This window comes from Drosophila yakuba, chromosome 2L (genome assembly GCF_016746365.2).
Source record: "Drosophila yakuba strain Tai18E2 chromosome 2L, Prin_Dyak_Tai18E2_2.1, whole genome shotgun sequence".
NCBI lineage: Eukaryota > Metazoa > Arthropoda > Insecta > Diptera > Drosophilidae > Drosophila > Drosophila yakuba.
In genome coordinates this window covers 29,550,701-29,572,830 of record NC_052527.2, presented here as the reverse complement: position 1 = coordinate 29,572,830, position 22,130 = coordinate 29,550,701, and the positions used below count along the sequence as shown (strand labels likewise).

The 22,130-nt window shown below is 38.0% G+C and overlaps 1 long non-coding RNA gene across 1 annotated transcript; it reads right to left on the bottom strand.

The window, feature by feature from the left end:
* Positions 1–1,700: 1,700 nt before the first annotated feature.
* On the bottom strand, positions 1,701–2,488 carry LOC120320750. Its single transcript, XR_005560290.1, has 2 exons — positions 2,413–2,488; positions 1,701–2,353 (listed from the first exon to the last, which is right to left on the bottom strand). It is a non-coding gene; the product is annotated as an uncharacterized LOC120320750 (long non-coding RNA).
* Positions 2,489–22,130: the final 19,642 nt, after the last annotated feature.

Sequence of the window (22,130 nt, the reverse complement as noted above, 5' to 3'; positions counted from 1 at the left end):
TTTGTGATGTATTATTAAACGTTTTATTTATTCCTATAGAGGAAAAACTAGACCCTTTTGATTATCACTTAGTTGGACAATGGATTTCGAAGTTGAAATGGGCTTTAGCTAAGCTATCGCAATTGATAGCGTACTCCGAACTGAACTGCCTTATGGGGACATGTTTGCGTTTATATAGGCAGATTGGGTTAGCTTAAGAGCGAAGTTTAAGAGAACTAAGTTATAATTGTTTATAAAGAGAGAAGCTCCCGAAAAAATAGGAGTAATTGGGGAATCCTGAGACCATTGCGTGGGCGGAAGTTTTTGTTATTTCAGTTGGCTCGCCAAGTGGTCAAATGTTTACGATTTGTTATTTCAGTTGGCCTCGCCAAGTGATCGAATGTTTAGGGGACGACGTTGGCTCGATCGAATGTTTAGGGGACAACGTTGGGTCGCCACAGAGTTTGGACTATGGAATATGATGCTGTGCGTAAATAACAGCTAAGCTTAATCGAAGGGCTCTCGATCTTTGATTACATTTTTTCTTAGACATTAATGTGTGCGTGTGAATTGTTACAATAGTGTGTGTGGTTTTGTACTTAGACATTAATGTGAGTGTGCGAGTTGGGGAGTTGTGGGTGTAGAATGGATATGTTTGTTTCTATAGTGACATATTCACTCTTCTGTTGTGGAAGGCATATCGATAGCGATATCGAACCCCAGCGCAGCGCAGGGGTTATTTAATACCGAATATTTTGGTAGATTTATTAAGGTCACCTTAATGTTATCCGGCCGTTGACCCGGCAAAATTCGAACAACGGGGATTGGATCATGCCATGGTAGAGCCAAAGAAGAAATGGAAAGAACCGATTCAAAGTCACGGTCAGGGGCGTTATAGCTGCTGCGCTCCCGAGAAATTAAAGTTTTTATGTGCACGTGCACCAAGATATTGTTTTTTTAATTAAACCATATTTAATTAGAGCTGCAGCAGTACGCCGGTGTTGAATACAACAATAAAACAAAATCAACAATAAACGAAAATAGTAGCGAAGTTTCAGCGGGGGAATACTGGAAAACCTGGTGCAGAAAAAACCTTAGGTAAGTGGTCGGCTGCCAGGAGTGAAGCCATGCTTATGGGCTTTCCAGGTCAGCCAGGTCTTCCAAATTGACCTGACGAGATTTTTTTTGTTGAGCGGCCATAACATATTGGCAAGATCCGAGTTTTGACCAGATAACGTTCCTTTTTTTGCTGATCCACAATTTTATGGGGATAAATCTTCGTCGAGGAAACCGACACGCCTCCCGAGTGGAGGCAACGGGAGCCTTTAGGCTTCAGACATTTTTTTTTGTATTAATTTTAGTTACAAAAAATTTTTTTTTTTGTGAATTTATTGTTTGTTCCGTCTTTATAAATTATTTATTTAGTCACAATTTATTTATTTATTTATATATTATACACTTATACATTTGGTAATTTATTTTAGATATGTTACCAATTACCCGAATATTTATTTATTAATCTATGTATATATATATCTATTTTGGATTTATTTCCCATATTTATTTAACTCACATATTTACCTATATATATATTTTTTTATTGTTCAATTGGTCCTGATTTCTGTAATTATTTATTTATTTAAATTACCCCTTATATTCCTTCTCCCTTGAGAGCTTTTATGGTAGGTCAGGATCTAAAGAAAATAGTCCAAGTTTAAACATATGTTGAAAGAAATCCAGTGTGGATATTCGGACCAAGTCAGGGATATGAATATGAAAATTGTAAACAAATAAAATTATAAGTATTTGGGAAGGAAGTGAAACTGGAGTAGAGTTGAATTAATGGGAAAAGGAATACACTAGGAATGGGTGGGTAGAATGTGTGTAGGTGAATGTTTGGGGCAGCCGCATAAATATGCTAGCAGGCTGCAAGGTCGGGTAGGGATGAGCATGTGGCCTCCAGTACCTCAGCAGTGCCCAATAACAGGAGTCAGATAAGATAATGTGATGTCGACAAACTCAGAGATGTTGCCGTTTAATTCGTATTTGAATTTGAATGTAAACGTGGAGATTAAAGTGTTGTACAACGTAGACTTCAAGTTTTTGAATTCTATGTTTTTGTTATGACGTGAGCGGGCAGGGTTAGGGGAACCACGGCCCTGGAAAGTGAGCTAGCTTGGGAAGCCCAAAATCTCACGCAAGACCAAGTAGGTCCGTAACAGTATTATTTCCTTCCCGGGGAGATCCTTATTCTGCATTTAACGTCCAAAAGGTGTCGGACCCCAAACCTTTTTGTTGCGGTTGAGATGCAGCACGATGTCCTTTGCTTCGATAATGTGAGCAAACGTTGCATTTCGTAATATGATGGCCGCTCCTAAAGGAAAGAAAAATTAAATAGTATTTGTGATGGCTGAAGTATTTCTTGACGAATACAGAGGCTCATTGTTTATTTGTTTTGTATTTATTAAGCACATTCGCCACCCGAAAACCGGTAAACTTCCTTCTCCCATTCACCTGCGAATAAATTGAGAAATGTAATAAATAATTAATACATATATAAGAATTCAAATTTTTGTTGGAATTTACTTTTTTTTGATATGTTAGGCGTACAAAATTATTCCGAAATTTTTTTTTTTTGGCCAAAACTCAATGGGCGGTACCCATTTATCTACAATGAGTGAGCCAATCCAAGAGCAGTACAGCGCAGAGAATGCAGCAGCGTTCAGGTTTAGTAGGAAGGAAATGGAACAGCTGATCCTAACTTCTCAAGAGCAAATTAAAATAGCATATCTATTTGGATGTGCGGATAGAGCCATGTATGCAGACTGGGTTCGCAGAAATGTTAAAACAGTTGATTATGCGAAAGAATTCGCCTTCCTCGTCGTCATCATCCCTGTCAACAAACAATCAAGTTGATTCGAACAGAAAACCGACTAATCAGCAGAGTAGGCAAAGGGAAATCCGATCAGATGGAAACCTACAGTTGGGCTCAGGGAACGTAACAGACGAAGGCGGGGACGGCGAAAGACAATCAAGCCAAGCACCTAGTGGCAACGTCCAGGAACCAACGAAATTAGGGTTCTCTTTCCAAGTTTAGCACAAAATATGCCTCCAAATGCATTCCAAAATGGTCAAAGATTTTCTGGTCAAGGCAGCAGCCGATTCCCTTCGGTTATTCCGTCTTCAATTGTTATGCAGGAACATGGAGAGCGAAATTGGACAAGAAACCAATGGACAACTCCAGCGACAATGCAGGCATACAGACCTAAAGGAAATGCTTCGACAGGAGTAGCAGAATCTCGACCAGCAATACGCCCGAAATATCCTCTTCCGTTGCACTTTACCGGCTGTCAGGGCACAATGAGTGCCGAGGATTTCACCTTTCGGGTGGAGCACCTACAGCAGCATTACGGGATCCCATGGCAAGGTTTATTAAGAGACTTCCATCACCTTTTAGACGACAACGCGTCGGAATGGCTGTTGACCCGCACGAAACCGCCAGGGATTGGCCGGAGCTCAGAGGTGCCTTGGATCCGTTCGCGGATCCCAGCCATGCCCAGATCTCGAAATGATGGCCGATTCGGAAGAGATCCGAAATATAGTCATGGAAGAGAATAATCCTGTAGAGGCATCGAATGAGTTTGTTGAAGCGATTTCTGGAGGCCCGACGAGAAAATCCGTACTGTGAGTTGGCCCAGCGTAACTTACTTTGTTACAAATGTGGATTGGCGAATACGGTGACGCCGAAATGCCCTAATTGTAATCAGGGAAACGCTCTCCGGAACGCTGGGGTAGCGGGAAATCCGCGTTCCGGGAGAAAACTCGTGGATATGCCGAGGCGACAACAATATATCAAAACAAAAACCATAAAAGCCCGGAATAATACGCCAAGGGAACAACATCCCATCCCGATGGAGTGCATCTATTACTCCAAGAACGTATCCGCAAATACAAGCTGGCAAGGACCGGATATTTAATACAAATCAGTTAGCAGGAATGACATTGGTGACAACGAAGGTAAAGAAGGTTAGAGAGAGGTTTTTGTAACGAAGGAAGAGACGAAGGGAAGTACAGCAGTCAGTGCAAGCCATTGGGAAAGTAAACAATGATACAGATTCACGCCCATATGTGATGGTGCAAATGGCAGGAACAGAGATAAGAGGATTGTTGGATTCCGGTGCATCAGTAAGCTTGTTGGGAAAGGGCTGCAAGGAGCTAGTAGAAACAAGAGAAAACGCTATAGTCGAGTTCCCCGACTATCTGATACCCGTTACTCAGCTAGTGGAAGAGAGAAGGAGAGTCTTGAACGCAGTTTTTGGCGGTTTGTAGGCGTTATAGTGGGCATGGCAGAAAGTTTTTTGGCAGATCGATAGAAATTTACAAGACCGATATAAAAATGACAAAATATCAAAACATTTTTCAAAAGTGTGGGCGTAGCAGCTTTGGGCGGTTTGAGGGCGTTAGAGTGGGCGTGGCAAAAAGTTTTTTGGTAAATTGATAGAAAATTACAAGACTAATACAAAAATGAAAAAATTTCAAAACATTTTTCAAAAGTGTGGGCGTGGCAGTTTTGGGCGGTTTGTGGGCGTTAAAGTGGGCGTGGCAACATGAATCGACAAACTTGCGCTGCTTCTATGTCCCTGGAGTCTGTATGCTTAATCTCAACTTTCTAGCTTTTGTAGTTCCTGAGATCTCGACCATACGGACGGACAGACGGACAGACGGACGGACAGACGGACATGGCCAAATCGACTCGGCTATTGATCCTGATCAAGAATATATATACTTTATATGGTCGGAAACGCTTCCTTCTGCCTGTTACATACTTTTCAACGAATCTAGTATACCCTTTTACTCTACGAGTAACGGGTATAAAAATGAGGATTCCTTGGCGATCCTATTACGCGAATGTGCGTACAGCAAACGGAGAAGCACAACAGATCCTGGGGAAAATATCAATTCCAGTCTTATAATAATAAGAATGCCAGTATTAATATGGATATATATGTACATGTGCCCGTCTCTAGTACAGGAGTTGTACCTGGGAGTCGATTTTTGGAAAGGTTTTGTTATCGCACCAGAAATATTCGGACTCGAGGAAATCGCAATTGAGCCAGGAGAATTGCAAGACCCGAAGGGTATCTGGCCAGAGCTGAACGAGGAACAGTCGAAAAGGCTAGAAGAGGTCCAAAAATCCTTTCTGTCTTTTGAAAACCATGGGCACTCGATCGGGTTGGTCGCAGGCTCAGTTCCGGTGAAGGACCGCCATTATCCTGTATCGCCAGCGGTACAACAGCTCATCTATGAGGAAGTCGATGAAATGTTGCGATTGGGTGTCATTAAGGAGAGCGATAGTGCTTGGAGTAATACGATTACCCTGGTAAGAAAGCCGGGAAAGAATCGACTCTGCCTGGATGCTGGGAAGCTGAATTTAATAACTGTCAAGGATGCATATCTACAACAAAACATTGAGGGCATACTTAGTCGTATTAATACAACAAAGTTCATATCTAGCGTCGACCTTAAGCATGCATTTTAGCAGATCGAAATGAAGGAGAGCCACAGAAAATACACGGCTTTCACTGTGCCAGGACGCCCGCTTTACCATTTTGTGGTGATGCCGTACGGATATGTGGATATGCCGTCTGATGGACAGGGTTATACCGCAGAGGATGATTTGCTAGTGGTATCCCCGATATTTGAGGAGCATATAGAAACGCTGCGAGAAGTATCTCAATGCTTGAGAGACGCGGGATTGACAATCGGCCTTAAAATTTCACATTGCTGCTTCGAAGAGCTTCGTTGTTTGGGTTTTGTCATAGGCAAAGGAGCCCTACGAACGGTCCCGGTTTAAGCGATTAGGAGCATGCCAATACCAAGAAGTGTAAAGGAGTTCAGGCGGTTTTTAGGAACAACCGGATGGTAACGCAGGCTTATCAAAAACTTCGCTGAACTTGCAGGCCCGCTGACAGACACGCTAAAAAAAAGGGAAGGAAATTCGAAATGAAAATTAAATCAAAAGAGTCAGTGGAGGCAATCGGATCACTCCAGCCCTAAGTGGCTAATGTCCCTAAAGAATTTTAGCGATAGGTTGGCGAGATGGTCCTTAAAGCTACAGGCGTTTGATTTTCGCATAGAGCACCGCAAAGGTTCGGAGAATGTCGTTGCAGATACACTGTCCCGAACAGTAGAGGAGATCGATTTGGAAGAAAAGGACGAAATTCTAGGTTTTGAGACGGTAGAGTTCAAGTCTGCAGAATACACTCAATTGCGGAATGATATTGAGGCGAATAAGGCGTCGACTTAAGAGTAGTCGACGGTTTTGTCTTCAAACGTACTCGTTTGCAAGACGGGAAACTGGATATAGAAGAGAACAGTTGGGAGCTATGGATTCCGGCATCCCTGACGTCAACGCTTATCGATCAGGCGCATTGTCCACCCACAAGGTCACATGGACGGGTAGCAAAAACGCTGTTCCAGTTAAGACGGAACTTCTATTGGCCGGGGCTGGTAGCGGAAGCTAGGAGGTACATACGAGATTGCCAGGTATGCAAGTATCCTCGCTTGAAGAGTGGCCATGCATACATTTTTGTTGTCGTGGACCATTTTTCGAAATTTGTCTTTTTAAAAACCATGAGGGAGGCCACCACAGCAGCGGTAATAAAATTTCTGACCGGCGAAGTTTTTCACACATTCGGGGTGCCCGAGACGGTTCACTCCGATAATGGCAAACAGTTCGTGGCGAAGCGGTTTACGGAGATGCTGCAGAAGTACCAAATACAGCATACGAGAACAGCGGTGTATTCTCCTCAGTCCAATGTGGCTGAAAGAGTGAACCAATCGGTTCTAAATGGTCGGCTGCCAGGAGTGAAGCCATGCTAATGGGCTTTCCATTCCAGGCCCGATGAAACCCAGTGGAACCCTGAAGAAAAGTCAGCCAGGTCGTCCAAATGGACCTGGCGAGATATTTTTTGTTGTTGAGATTTTTTTTTTTGTTAATTTTAGTTACAAATATTTATTTTATAATATTTTTTTTATTGTGTATTTATTGTTTGTTCCGTCTTATTTAATTATTTATTTAGTTACAATTTATTTATCCACAATTTATTTATTGCAACATCTACATTTGATAATTTATTTTAGATATATTACCAATTATCCGAATATATATTTATTTAAGCATTTATTTCCCATATTTATTTAACACACATATTTACCTATATTTATATTTTTTTATTGTTCAATTGGTCCTGATTTCTGTAATTATTTATTTATTTAAATTACCCTTCATATTCCCCCCTCCCTTGAGAGCTTTCATGGTAGGTCAGGATCTAAAGAAAATAGTCCAAGATTAAACATATGTTGAAAGAAATCCAGTGTGGATATTCGGACCAAGTCAGGGATATGAATATGAAAATTGTAAACAAATAAAATTATAAGTATTTGGGAAATAAATGAAACTGGAGTAGAGTCGAATTAATGGGAGAAGGAATACCTTAGGAATGGGTGGGTACAATGTGTGTAGGTGAATGTTTGGGGCAGCTGCATAAATATGCTAGCAGGCTGCACGGTCGGGTAGGGATGAGCATATGCCCTCCAGTACACCAGGAGTGCCCAATAACAGGAGTAAGATAAGATAATGTGATGTCGACAAACTCAGAGATGTTGCCGTTTAACTCGTATTTGAATTTGAATGTAGATTAAAGTGTTGTACAACGTAGAGTTCAAGTTTTTGAATTCTATGTCTATTGTTATGACGTGAGCGGGCAGGGTTAGGGGAACCACGGCCCTGGAAAGTGAGCTAGCCCGAAATCTCACGCAAGACCAAGCAGGTCCTTACTTCATATAAAAAAGCTAAAGCCGATCTTTTGGAAAGCCTCACTCTTCAAAAGCCTTATAAATAACATTCTCCCAAGATACAAGCCACTTAACGGTAACAAGCTTAACGATCCAGTAAGCTTGACGTATAAAGCTAAGTAGAACTTAAAAGGCTTATGTTAATCCTCTGTAAAAGGTTTGCTGGGCCGAAAGAATACATTTGCAAATTAGTTCATAACTGACCTGTGGTGAAAACTTAGCAAATAAAGATTATAAAAGGAAAATATCAGTACAACTTCAACCTCCGAAGAGATAAGTCGTGCCACTATAGTTTAAAGCCTCGCTTCGCGCAAGCCCTAAACTCTTATCAGCAAAACTTTGCACAAACAAATATAAACCACAAAGATAAACAAAAAACACAACAACAAAAACACCAAAACCTATAACTCGGGCTGAAGCCCTTATCTAACAATCATGACAGACCCACCAGACATTCATAATTTCACTGCAAAATCTTACCAATCCCAATTAGGAAACCCAAAATTTATTGTCATTAAAAGGAAAGATAATAACTCGTTTGAAAGAATATCACCTTTCATCATTAAAAAATCTGTGGACTTTGCCTGTGGAGGAGAAGTTGAGGTATGCAAACGTACAAGAGACGGCAGCCTATTAATAAAAACTAAAAATGAACTACAAGCCAGAAAACTCCTTAAACTAACAACAATCGCAGATGTGGAAGTAACAGCAACTGAACATAAAACATTAAACTTCTCCAAGGGAGTTATCTATTGCAACGACCTTAGATATATCGACGAACCACAAAAAGTAACTGAAGTTAAAAAAATAATGAAACGACAAAACCCCAACTCTAACTCCGATAGCAACAACACCACCTTAATTGAAACCGGCCTGATCATTATAACATTTGAATCACACAAACTCCCTGAAATATTACGAATCGGCTACGAAACAGTCCGAGTACGAGACTATATTCCACTTCCACTCCGATGCAAAAAATGCCTTCGCTTCGGCCACCCAGCACCAATATGCAAAAGCCTAGAAACCTGCACCAATTGCTCAGAAGTAAAACACACAAACGACGGAGAAACATGCACAAACGAAAAAAACTGCTTAAACTGCAGAAACAACCCAGAAATCAACCATCAACACAGCCCACTTGATCGCAAATGCCCCACTTTTATAAAAAACCAGGAATTAACAGCCATTAAAACCACACAAAAAGTAGACCATAAAACTGCTCAACGTATTTATTTTGAACGACACGGCTTCCAATTGCGAGACTCCTATGCCAAAACACTCACAAACGGCACAACACAGATGAAAACAAACACTCAAGCACCTAATATCGACACAAATACACACACAATCCAATCGCAAAATTCGTACATCACACCCACATCAACAGCACATACCACTTCATCGAAGACAACAACAACTGGACCAGCCAAAACAACTCCTCTGTCAAACCAACCGCTTCAACACCACCACCATCACTGCTACGACAAACCAGAAGACATGGATACTTACCACCCCACTGACCACCCCACATCTACGCCATACTCATCACAACACACAGACGACCTAAAAATAAAAATTTTCTCAAAAGATAAGTCTAATAACCTATCTACTAACCTCAAAGCATCCAAAATAAAGGCCAAAACTTTAAACAAAAAGAAACACACTAACAACAGGGATAGCGAATCCATATAGAATCTTAAGCCCTACACAGAGCTTAAACTAAACCGTCAACACCACCCTTAAACTAAGTTATAAGCTTTTATCTCCTCCCAAATGTCCCTTACAGTAATCCAATGGAACTTAAAAGGATATGTAAACAACTACAGCCAACTCCTTATTCTCATTAAGAAATACTCCCCACACATAATTTCCCTCCAAGAAACCCACATACAACACATTAATATCATTCCAACTCCAATAAACTATAAGCTATTAACCAATATAGCCACCAATAGATTTGGGGGCGTAGCACTACTAGTTCATAAGTCAATCCAATACACTATCCTCAATATCACAAGCGATCCAGAAGCAATAGCCATAAACATACAATCTAAAATAAAACTTAACATATTTTCCACATACATATCCCCTACCAAAAACATTTCTGACCAGACACTCCTAAACACATTTAACATCCAGCAAACACCATCTCTAATTACGGGAGATTTCAATGGATGGCACCCGTCTTGGGGCTCCCCAACAACAAATACACGAGGGAAAATAACTCAAAGATTCATCGACAATACACACCTTATTCTACTAAACGACAAATCTCCCACACACTTTTCAACACACAATACTTACTCACATATCGACCTCACACTCTGCTCTCCAATCCTAGCCCCTCACGCAAACTGGAAAATTGTAAACGATCTTCATGGCAGCGACCATTTTCCTATCATCACGACCCTATTCCCAACGACTAATACACAAAAATTCAACAGACCCTTTTTTAAACTAAAAGAAGCCAACTGGGACCAGTACAGCGCACATACACAACAAATAAACGAGAAATACCCTACCTCCCAAAACGTAAACAAAGAAGCCGCCCAAATCAATAGAATTATTTTATTTAGCGCAAACCTCTCAATCCCACAAACCTTACCAAACGCACATCCCTACAGGGTTCCATGGTGGAACAAGCACCTCGACCAACTGCGAAAGCAAAAGCAACTTGCTTGGAAAAAATTAAACCGTACAATCACCCTAGAAAACATTATTGACTATAGACGTAAAAACGCAAAATTTAGGCACGAATTAAAAAAAAGAAAAAAAGAAGCTTCCAGCTCTTTTACCTCAACCATCAATCCCACTACCCCCTCATCCAAAATATGGACCAATATAAGACGTTTCTGCGGACTTAACCCAATAAAATAAATTCATGCCATATCCAGCCCAGAAAACAACGAAACGACACTAGCTAGCAACGAAATTGCTAACATATTCGCACAACACTTTTCTGAACTCTGCGGCGACTGGAACTTTTCAGAGGAGTTCCGAAACAATAAATACAGAAACAACCTACAGAACTATACCCCCTCTCCAATAGCCCAAACCATTGAAAAAAACATAACATATCTCGAACTCATCTCAGCGCTACAAACATTAAAAGGATCAGCTCCAGGACTCAATAGAATTTCATATCAAATGATAAAAAATAGCTCCCCCACAACAAAACACAGAATAACAAAACTATTTAATGAAATATTTAATAGCCACATACCTCGAGCCTACAAAACAAGCCTAATCATCCCAATCCTCAAGCCTAACACCGACAAAACTAAAACTACGTCTTACCGACCCATTTCTCTCAACTGCTGTATGGCAAAAACACTAGATAAAATAATAGCTAAAAGACTCTGGTGGTTGGTGACACATAGCAACCTACTTAACGAAAACCAATTTGGATTTAAAAAAGGCAAATCAACTTCGGACTGTCTACTCTATGTAGACTATCTCATAACGAAGTCAAAAATGCACACCTCCCTCGTCACTCTTGATTTTTCAAGAGCCTTCGATCGAGTAGGTGTGCACTCCATAATCCACCAGCTGCAGGAATGAAAAACAGGCCCAAAAATTATAAACTACATAAAAAACTTTATGATTAACAGAAAAATAATTGTCCGTGTCGGTCCGCATACATCAAGCCCACTACCCCTATCCAATGGAATCCCCCAAGGTTCACCCATATCCGTAATACTCTTTCTCATAGCTTTTAATAAATTATCTAATATCATATCCCTATACAAAGAAATAAAATTTAACGCATACGCCGACGACTTCTTCCTTATAATAAATTTCAAAAAAAAACACAAACATCAGCCTAGACAACATCTTAAATGATATAGGGAATTGGGGCTCCTACTTAGGGGCATCGCTATCCCTATCAAAATGCCAACACCTCCACATATGTAAAAAACATCACTGTACTTGCAAGGTAAGCTGCAACAACATCCAAATTCCTACCGTTACTTCCCTAAAAATTCTAGCCTAGACAACCTCTTAAATGATATAGGGAATTGGGGCTCCTACTCAGGGGCATCGCTATCCCTATCAAAATGCCAACACCTCCACATATGTAAAAAACATCACTGTACTTGCAAGGTAAGCTGCAACAACATCCAAATTCCTACCGTTACTTCCCTAAAAATTCTAGGTATAACTATAAACAACAAATATAAATGGAACACACACATATATTCACTCTTACCCAAACTCTACAATAAGCTAAACATAATAAAATGTCTATCCAGTCTCAAATTCAATTGCAACACGTATACACTACTTAATGTAGCAAAAGCAACGGTCATCGCCAAATTAGAATATGGCCTGTTTCTATACGGCCACGCTCCCAAAAGCATTCTAAACAAATTAAAAACACCATTTAACTCCGCAATCCGCCTAGCCCTCGGAGCCTATCGCTCTACCCCAATAAATAATTTACTCTACGAATCAAATGTTCCCTCTTTAAAAATGAAACGAAACCTTCAAATAGCCAAGCTATCCCAAAACCTAATCTTTTCGAAAAACACGCCAATTCACAAATTTGTAAAGCACAAAAAATCTAAAAATAAAACACTATCAATAATAGATCACACAATCAAACTCAGCCTAGAACTTAACCTACCTTACAAACCAATAAAACTCCATAAATACAAGCCATAATGGGACCTCCCCAACCTAATAGACACATCACTCAGAGGCCACAAGAAACAAGAAACATCCCCAGAATCATACAGAAAATTATTCGAACACACAAAAAATAAACTAAAGCCACATAGTTTCATATTCACCGACGGTTCAAAAATTAACTGCATTATATCATTCGCCATAACAACTGACACAAACATCTTGAAACAGGGCATACTGCCTCCATACTCATCCGTCCTCACCTCCGAAACAATTGCCATACTAGAAGCAATAGAACTAATTAAAACCCGAAGAGGTAAATTTGTTATCTGTTCCGACTCCCTATCAGCAATAGACTCAATCAGAAACCCGAATAACAACAGCTTTTACCCAAACCGAATCAGATCCCTAATAACACAACATGCCCCTAAAATTAAAATAATGTGGATTCCTGGCCATTCAGGAATAATAGGAAATGAACTTGCCGATCAAGCTGCAAAATCAGCAAGCAATATGCCACTAATTGTCACCCCAAACATAAACAACACAGATATAAAAAGACATCTTAAAGCTGAACTTGAGACAAAACAAAAAGAAAATATTATAAACTGCAATCAATGGTACCAATCACTTAACATAAATAACACACACACCTGCAATTACCTTAAACAAACTCGCCAAAATTGGACCAGACTCGACCAAATAAAAATAATACGACTTCGACTACGACACACAAACATAACCCACCAACACTACCTCAATCCAAATCCTATAACAGTTTGCCCTTTTTGCCAAGGAGATCTTTCAATAAGCCACATAATGAACTCATGTCCATCCCTTATACAAACCAAGCAAGCCATATTTAGCAACACTAACCCCCTAGACCTTCTTAGTAAGCCCAACCCAGAAAATATACAAAAATTCATACGTTTCCTAAAAAAAAACAGAATTATACCACCAAATTTAAAACAAAAAAAAAAACAAATGTACAACAACAAACACAGTAATCATTTAACCAACTAGCCATTAATTAGATTTAAAAAATAATTTAATAAATACAAATTGTAAACCAACATAGCCATAGGCCCTGCAGCCAGTGCTATATTACTTAAGTTAGTTTAGTTTTGTAAACTGCTCTATCTATTATAATAAAAAAAAAAAAAAGGAAAATATATTTTTTTTTCATTAAATCAATCACCAAAAAAGTTTATTGGCGCAGTCGCACAGTGCACAGTGGTTGCGCCTATATGGGGAGAGTGGCCAAAAATACTTCTAGCAGACATATCGTTATGAAATTTTTACTGTAAGTTCTTTGAAAAATAGGAATTGAAAAAAATCTAAAAAATGGGCATGATCGTTAGTTTTACGCCTACCAAAAAGCAAAAAACACACCTAAAAGTATGCTTCAATTTTGTTAATATGAAAGATTATAATTGTAAATGTTTTAATAAATGTTTTTTATAAAGAAAAAATCCAACAAAAGGATAATATATATATCAAGAAATACAAAAAATACTTAGAGATACTAAGGAACATTGATTTCGCATTTAGATATTAAGCAAAAGTTTTAATAAAGACGTATATAATAATGTTACAATAACAAAAAGAAAACAGATTTTTTTTTAATTGATTTGTGTTTAGGTGGCAATTTTCGCTGTCCCGTTACTAAAGGATCTGAAGTTATTATAAATCGGAGTTTGTTGTCGAAATTTTTTTGTATCCTTATTTCTGGATTCAGCAGCTTCCTCTGACAACTTGCCGATCGATATGAGAGCATTTTCAATTATGGCAGGCCCGTGTATATTCTTTTGTGTAAGATAACTCAGCCATCTGCAAAGTTCTGCAGCTGAAATTTTTTTAAACATTATCTACCAGAATTGACCAGAATTTTAAAATTAATTTCATCGTACTATCACTTTTGAATACTTAAAAAGACACAGGTTTCACTATCACTTAATAAACTAAAACAACATGTCAGAAACTCTAAAACTGCAAAAAGTTACAGTAAATACCTTTATTTGTAATATTAAATGATTCCATTTTAAAAACACTTTATAGGAAAATGACGTTCACATAATACACAAAAAAGGTATAATCCATCAAAAATTCACCAAATATGATAAATCAATTCAATGAATTTCACAATAAAAATTTATTAAAGTAAATACCTGAAACTTTAAAATTCATTTTAAATAATTAAAATTGGACCTATCAATCGCACGTTTGACCACTTTGAAATTCACTTTTGTTGCGACGAAAACTCCGAATCAAAACTCCGTGTGCTGCAAAAATGTTCTCCCTTTTCACTATATTTTTAGAATGTCCCGTTAGAGTTAAGTCGAAACGGTTTTGCCATACACATATTTGGACATTTTTGAGACAATCTGGTTACTTTTCGTAAATATTTGAAAACATTTTTTTTTCATTTTTGGCCTATGGGCGCAACCACTGTGCAGTGGTCTGGCTTATATGGGGAGAGCGGTCAAAAATACTTCTAGCAGACATATCGTAATGAAATTTTTACTGTAAGTTCTTTGAAAAATAAGAATTGGAAAAAAGCTTAAAAATGGACGTGGTCGTTAGTACTTACGCCCACCAAAATGCAAAAACCAAAAATAAGGCAAAACCAATCATAGATTTTAGTAGCTTGATCAATTCCGAGTTAGGGTTGACTCAATTATAGTCAATTGTTTGACATTCATTTTTTTACTTTTGCATTATGGGCCAGACCACAGTGAGTCGGCAGGATACTGAAAAAAAATCCTAGTAAACTCGTTGTCCTGTGACAATCTAGTGAAAAAAGGAAACTTGTACGACCAAGTAACCTTTTCTGATTGTACCCGCGAATTGGCCGCAACAAAGTGCTTTCGGTTCGTTTAAATCCGCGATCGGAGTTAATTTAAAGGCCTAATTTTGTGTACCGCTTCGTGAAGTGAAGACCTCCTTTAAGGTGTAATACAATTAAAAGGCGCACAGTGCAGTTCACTTTAGACATAGGTCGCGTCGTACTGTAGCAGTCTGTGAAAAAGAACAAAAACTAACTTATAATTTAAACTAAAATGACGTAAACAGCGGAAAATCTGTCTCAATTACTTCGGCAAATACGCCAAGTACCGCAATTCTCTGGAGACCCATAAAATCTCAGCTCGTTCAACAGACGTATCAAATACCTGTTGAACTTATACCCTTCGAACAACGTTAGACAGAAGGCGGTCCTATTTGGAGCCATCGAACTTCAAATTGTCGGAGATGCGGAAAATGTTTCCCAATTTGAAATGCACATTGGACAACTTTAAGGAACGCCCTAATCACGGAATTCAAGACTCAGACGCCCCTGGAGACCTACTAGGAATATTGTATCGCACACCTTTTAAGGGTAACTTACGTCTATTCTGTGAACAATTAGAAGATAAGTCAACTGTAATTATAAATAAGTTAGCATTAGAGAATGACCGAAATAATATAGCGGTTTATACACAAGCAATGGCAACTACTATAAAATATACAATTCAACGCCCACTCCCCGATAGGTTGTTCATGACATTAGCGAGGGATGACATTTCAACCGTTCAAAAATTAAGACAAACCGCCCAACTAGAAGGTATATTCGAAGACCCAATTTTAAAAACATCCGATAATGAACCAAGGCTTAAATCAAATTTACCTAACACATTAAACATACTAACATTAATCAAATCAAAAACACTCACCCCAACCAACGACTTTTTCGCCCCTTTATTCCATTAATAAAATCCACACAGACCCAAAACACTAACGTAAACAACCAAACCCCTTTTAGACAAATTCCTCCGACCAGACAACAGCAACTTAATCAGTACAGAAATTTATACAACGGATTCAGAACAGACTTACTTCATGACCGTCAAAACGACACCCGAAACTACTATCAGCCCCCCAAACAACCAAAAGTGCCCAATAAGCGTTTTAGAGAAAGCAGCGAACAATCGCGTATGCAGACAAATGAAAATTTTCACCAGCACGAATTAGATTACGATAACGAAACTGAACACTGCATTAATAACGACGAACAGTTCCACGAAGATCTATTACAGAATACTCAGACAGCAATATCAACAAGCTAAACATTTTCCAATACCAATTGGGATCCCACCAATACATAGAGATTATGTTTAATAAGCACAGATATAGATGCATAGTTGATACTGGCTCCTGAATAAACATGATGAGCACAAACTTTTTCAGCCTTCAAGTTAAAGATAAGCAAATAACTGTCCGAAGTATGACAGGCTATTTTAAATTAAATAAATATGTACCCTTCCAGCCAACGGTATTTTTTAACAAACACAAAAATTCTTTATTCATTCATTTTCACCTTATTATGACATTCTATTGGGAAGAAAAATACTAATGGAGAATAACGATTTAATAGACTACTCTCGGAGGGAAACAATATTTAACGAAAGAACATTCATTCACAAAGAACTAGATCCATGTGATGGGAACTCTTCAAAAAAATTTAATGCACTCTTACAAGAAAACAACTTTACATCAGAAGTAAACTATGCCATGGACAATAACATAGACTCAAAACACACATACAGACCCGAACATTTAAATAGTGAGGAAAAATACAGACTTACAAATATATTAAAAGAGTTCAGTGACATTCAATATTGCAAAAATGAAAACCTTACATTCACAAGTATAATACGTCATGATATAAAAACCGCTCACGAAAACCCAGTTTACAAAAGACCATACTCGTATCCGTTTGCCTACGAAGCAGAAGTAAATAAGCCAATTGAGGAAATGTAAAAACGAGGTATTACATATACACGAAATCGACTCCCCTTACTGAAGTCCATTATGGATTGTCCCTAAAAAGATGGATGCATGCCTCTGGCAAACCAAAATGCAGGTTGGTCGTGGACTATCGAAATCTAAATGAAATAACAATAAATGATAAATTTCCGATTCCTAATATGGACGAAATACTAGGCAAATTAGAAAAATGTCAGTATTTTACTACAATTGACTTAGAAAAAGGCTTTCACCAAATCGAAATGGACTCTAAGTCTATACCAAAAACGGCGTATTCGACCAAACATGGTCACTATGAGTACACTCGCATACCATTTGGCTTAAAAATTGCTCCTGCAACCTTCTAACGGTGCATGAATTACGTCCTAAATAAGGATTGCCTAGTTTATTTAGATAATGTGATAATCTATTCAACATCTCTGAACGAACCCCCTGACTCACTGAGGAAGGTTTTTAAAAAAATTAAAGAGGCTAATTTTAAACTCCAATTGGACAAATGCGAATTTTTAAAAAGCAAACAAACTTCTTAGGTCATATTTTAAGTCCAGAAGGCATACGAACTAATAAAGAGAAAATTAAAGCAATCGAAAAATTTCAAAGACACCAAAAGAAATCAAATATTTCTTCGGCTTATGCGGATATTACCGTAAGTTTATTCCAGACTTTGCAAAGATTGCAAGACCTCTGACAATATTTCTAAAAAAAAAAAGGAGCTAAAATAGACACAAGAAACGAAGAACACAATAAATCATTTAAAAAAATTGAAAACACTCATAATGAACGACCCAATTTTGATTTGCCCTGATTTCACAAAAACATTTCAAGTCACTACTGACGCTATTTAGAAGGTAAACTTAATCATGTAGCAGACGCTTTATCTCGCGTCAAAATTTAAGAAAACATGGTAGGCGAAGAAAAAAATATTTTAAAAGCAGCAACAATACACAGTTCATAAGAAAGCAACGAAACCTACATTGAAATTACAGAAAAACCACTACCGTAGACCAATTACGAGTAGAGAAAACAAAATACTTTTCCAAAATAAAACTGACCATCAAATACACTGACATGACCCTGACAAAGGCAAAGGATATCGTTATTAAATACTTCTTAAATAATAACAGTGTTACCTGGAAAACGATAGACTTTTTAGTTTTTTAAAAAGCATATCGAGAAACTATTAACCCACATAGTAACGTGAAAATTGTGAAAAGTATCATTATGCTAAAAGACATAAAATCTTATCCTGAATTTAAAGAATTTATTATTACTCAACATTCTAAATTGTTACACCCTGGTATTGAAAAAATGATACGATTATTTAAAGAAACTCACTATTTTCCCACTCACTATTTTTACAGAACATAGACCAACAAAACTAGTTTTCGAAATAACTCCAGAGACAAATAACCCTCGCGAAATGTATGTTATTGACTTTTATGCAATTGACAACGAACAGTATTTATCTTGTATAGACGTATATTCAAAATTTGCTTCACTTATTGAAACAAAAAGTAGAGATTGGTTAGAGGCAAAACGAGCCCTTACTAGAATTTTTAACGACATGGGAAAACCACAGAAAATTAAAGCAGAAAAAGACTCAGCATTATAAGCACTTCTTTAAAAATTTGGCTAAGCAACGAAGACATACAAATAGATATTACCTTGTGGTAAAACAGGAATAGCAGACATAGAACGCCTTCATAAAACCATAAATGAAAAAATCAGAATTATCAATACTGAAAACAATAGAGAAAATAAAGAAACACGAATGGAAACAATTTTATAAATATACAACCACAAGACTAAACATAACACAGCCGGACAGATACCGGCTAACATCCTTCTTTACGCAGACACACCGACTTATGATACCCAGATGATTAAAGAAATTAAAATCAAAAAACCTAACAAAAAACGACAGAATTTCGAAATCGACACAAAATTTAGACAAGCACCCTTAACGTGCACAAAATCAAAGAATCCCTTAAGAAAAACATGCAGAATAGAACAGAATAGAATAACGAAAATAATAGAAAATAATAATAGATACAAGGCAAAGCGTAGTAACGGCAGTGCGAAGCCCGGAGAAAGAGAGTTTGGAGACTCTAGAGGAAGAGAGTTTGGAGACTCGGGAAATAGAGAGAGAGAGGGTGGAGACTCCGGACTTACTGAAAAGAGAGTTTGAAGAGTCAGCAGGCTCAAAGGCAAATAACGGGACAAATCGAACTTTGGATCCGGAGACTGGAGACCAAAGGGATGAACTGTTAGAGGAGGCCTATAAACAGGCCGAACGCTGGAAGCGGGACAGACAGTCGAGGAGAACAAGTGTACGAGTCAACAACGTTAAAACGAAGTCAGCAGAGGAGCTACAGCCGTGGTAGTCAACAAGTAGCAAGATCGCTACGTCAAGACGTTCGGGACGAGAAGGTCTCCGAATTGAGACGCAGGTAGCTGAGGTCCAGTACGACGAAGCACGAGTAGCCCAGAAGCGCCCAACAGGCGAAGCCAAACACAGGATAAGCAGCAGGGATTGTGGTGTAGACCCGGAGAACTCTGTAGGAGACCGCGAACTTGAACCAGACGATCGCCTAGGTGTGTCCGTGCGATCCAAACAGGCGGGATACCGGCGCCACCAGTCCGAACCAGACGTGGGGTTAACGTGTTGCTGTTCCACAGGGGACAGCACAAATAAAGATCCAAGAACGAAACTGCGAGTGTTATTACTGGTAACCGGGTGATCACGTTATTCTATAAATTTGGTGGGACGAACGCACAAACTCTACTGAGCTAGCTGCACGAATTCCGTAGCGAGCAGACCAACAAAATCAGTTCGTTACAAGAGGTCAAAACGTTATTCATTATAAAAGCAAATTTAACAAGAGAGAACGCTATAGTCGAGTTCCCCGACTATCTGATACCCGTTACTCAGCTAGTGTAAGTGCGAAGGACTTTTTGGCGGTTTGTGGGCGTTAGAGTGGGCGTGGCCAAAAGTTTTTTTTGCAAATCGATAGAAATTTACAAGACCAATGCAAAAATGAAAAAATATTAAAACATTTTTCAAAAATGTGGGCGTGGCAGTTTTGGGCGGTTTGTTGGCGTTAGAGTGGGCGTGGCAACCTGAATCGACAAACTTGCGCTGCGTCTATGTCTTGGGAGTCTGTATGCTTAATCTCAACTTTCTAGCTTTTGTAGTTCCTGAGATCTCGACGTTCATACGGACGGACAGACGGACGGACAGACGGACATGGCCAGATCGACTCGGCTACTGATCCTGATCAAGAATATATATACTTTATATGGTCGGAAACGCTTCCTTCTGCCTGTTACATACTTTTCAACGAATCTAGTATACCCTTTTACTCTACGAGTAACGGGTATAAAAAGAAATGAATGGCATACGCATCTCAAAACGAAACAAACGAGGACTGGTTAACTTTGTAGGTTCCACATTAAAATATCTTTTTGGCACACTAGACGAAGACGACAGACAACATATTGAACAACAAATTTCGACTCTATCACAAGACACAGTACAGATCAGCACTGTAAACCACGTTATTAACAGTCTCAATAATGGCATAGAATTAATTAACAACCAGTACAATTCTTTAAAAAAGGAACAAAAATTGAATCTATTAATATTTAACATTGAACATTTTACCGAATATATCGAGGACATTGAAATGGGTTCACAACTAACACGACTTGGAATATTTAATCCTAAACTACTAAAACATGACAATATTGGCAACGTTAATTACCAAAATCTGATAAACTTAAATACTTCCGCTTGATATAACGTAGCTACTAATAAAATATTCCTAATGTCCCACGTTCCTATAAATTCAATTGAACGACCAACCTTACCCCGACAAGAATGGCCAAATTATTAAGGAAAATATTGAAGGCAAATCACTATGTTCTAAATACACTAACACAGAATATTGTCAAAGACCATTGCATAGCTAATATAATAAAACACGAAACACCAACTTGTACTTTTCAAAAATATCGTAAACAATTCTTTATTCAATTCATTAAACCAAACATACTTACTTATAACCTGGAATATGACAAGAGAAAAACTTTATCACAATTGTAACGGACAAGAGATTTATATCGAAAATAATAAAAATATCCAACTGCACAGCAGAATTTAAAAAAATTACAATATCTAATAGTATTCAAAAATACACAATTGTAATATTTACTGAACACAATGTATCAAAAATCGAACCAATGTCACACATAGAAATTAAATAAATTATTTTGTTAAACAATAAGAGTAACACAATTTACAGAAAAAAATTCTTCATATCTGTTTCAGTTTTAATTTACATATTTTACTTTTATATGAAATGTAAAACAGCGCCACACAAAATGATTATCTCTTACCTAAAACCAAGTAAAACCACTAACAAAAATATCGAAAAGAAACAAAAACAGAAATTGCTGAAATTGAAAATCCAGTACCACATTTATATCCAGAAAAAAATCGCTTTAGGACAAGCTTATATCTAAAAGGTGGGGGAGTGGACATATTCACTCTTCATATTAAAAAGCTAAATCAATCACCAAAAAATTTTAATATTTAGAGCCTTTTGACGAGCCTCTTTGACAGAAATTACAACGAATTTGTTTTTGAACAATCCCGAACATTGTTTTCAGAGCCTGTTTAACAATGTTAATTTCAAATTTCGAAAAGATTTTTGTTCATCGCAGGCTCAAAAGAAGACATTTTGGGCTGCTTCTAAGATGATAGTATGAATATATTATTTACCTGAAACCTCACTACTCGAAATTTGACCTATTCCTATATATTAAGATGAAAACAAATTATATTTTATAATTAAGAG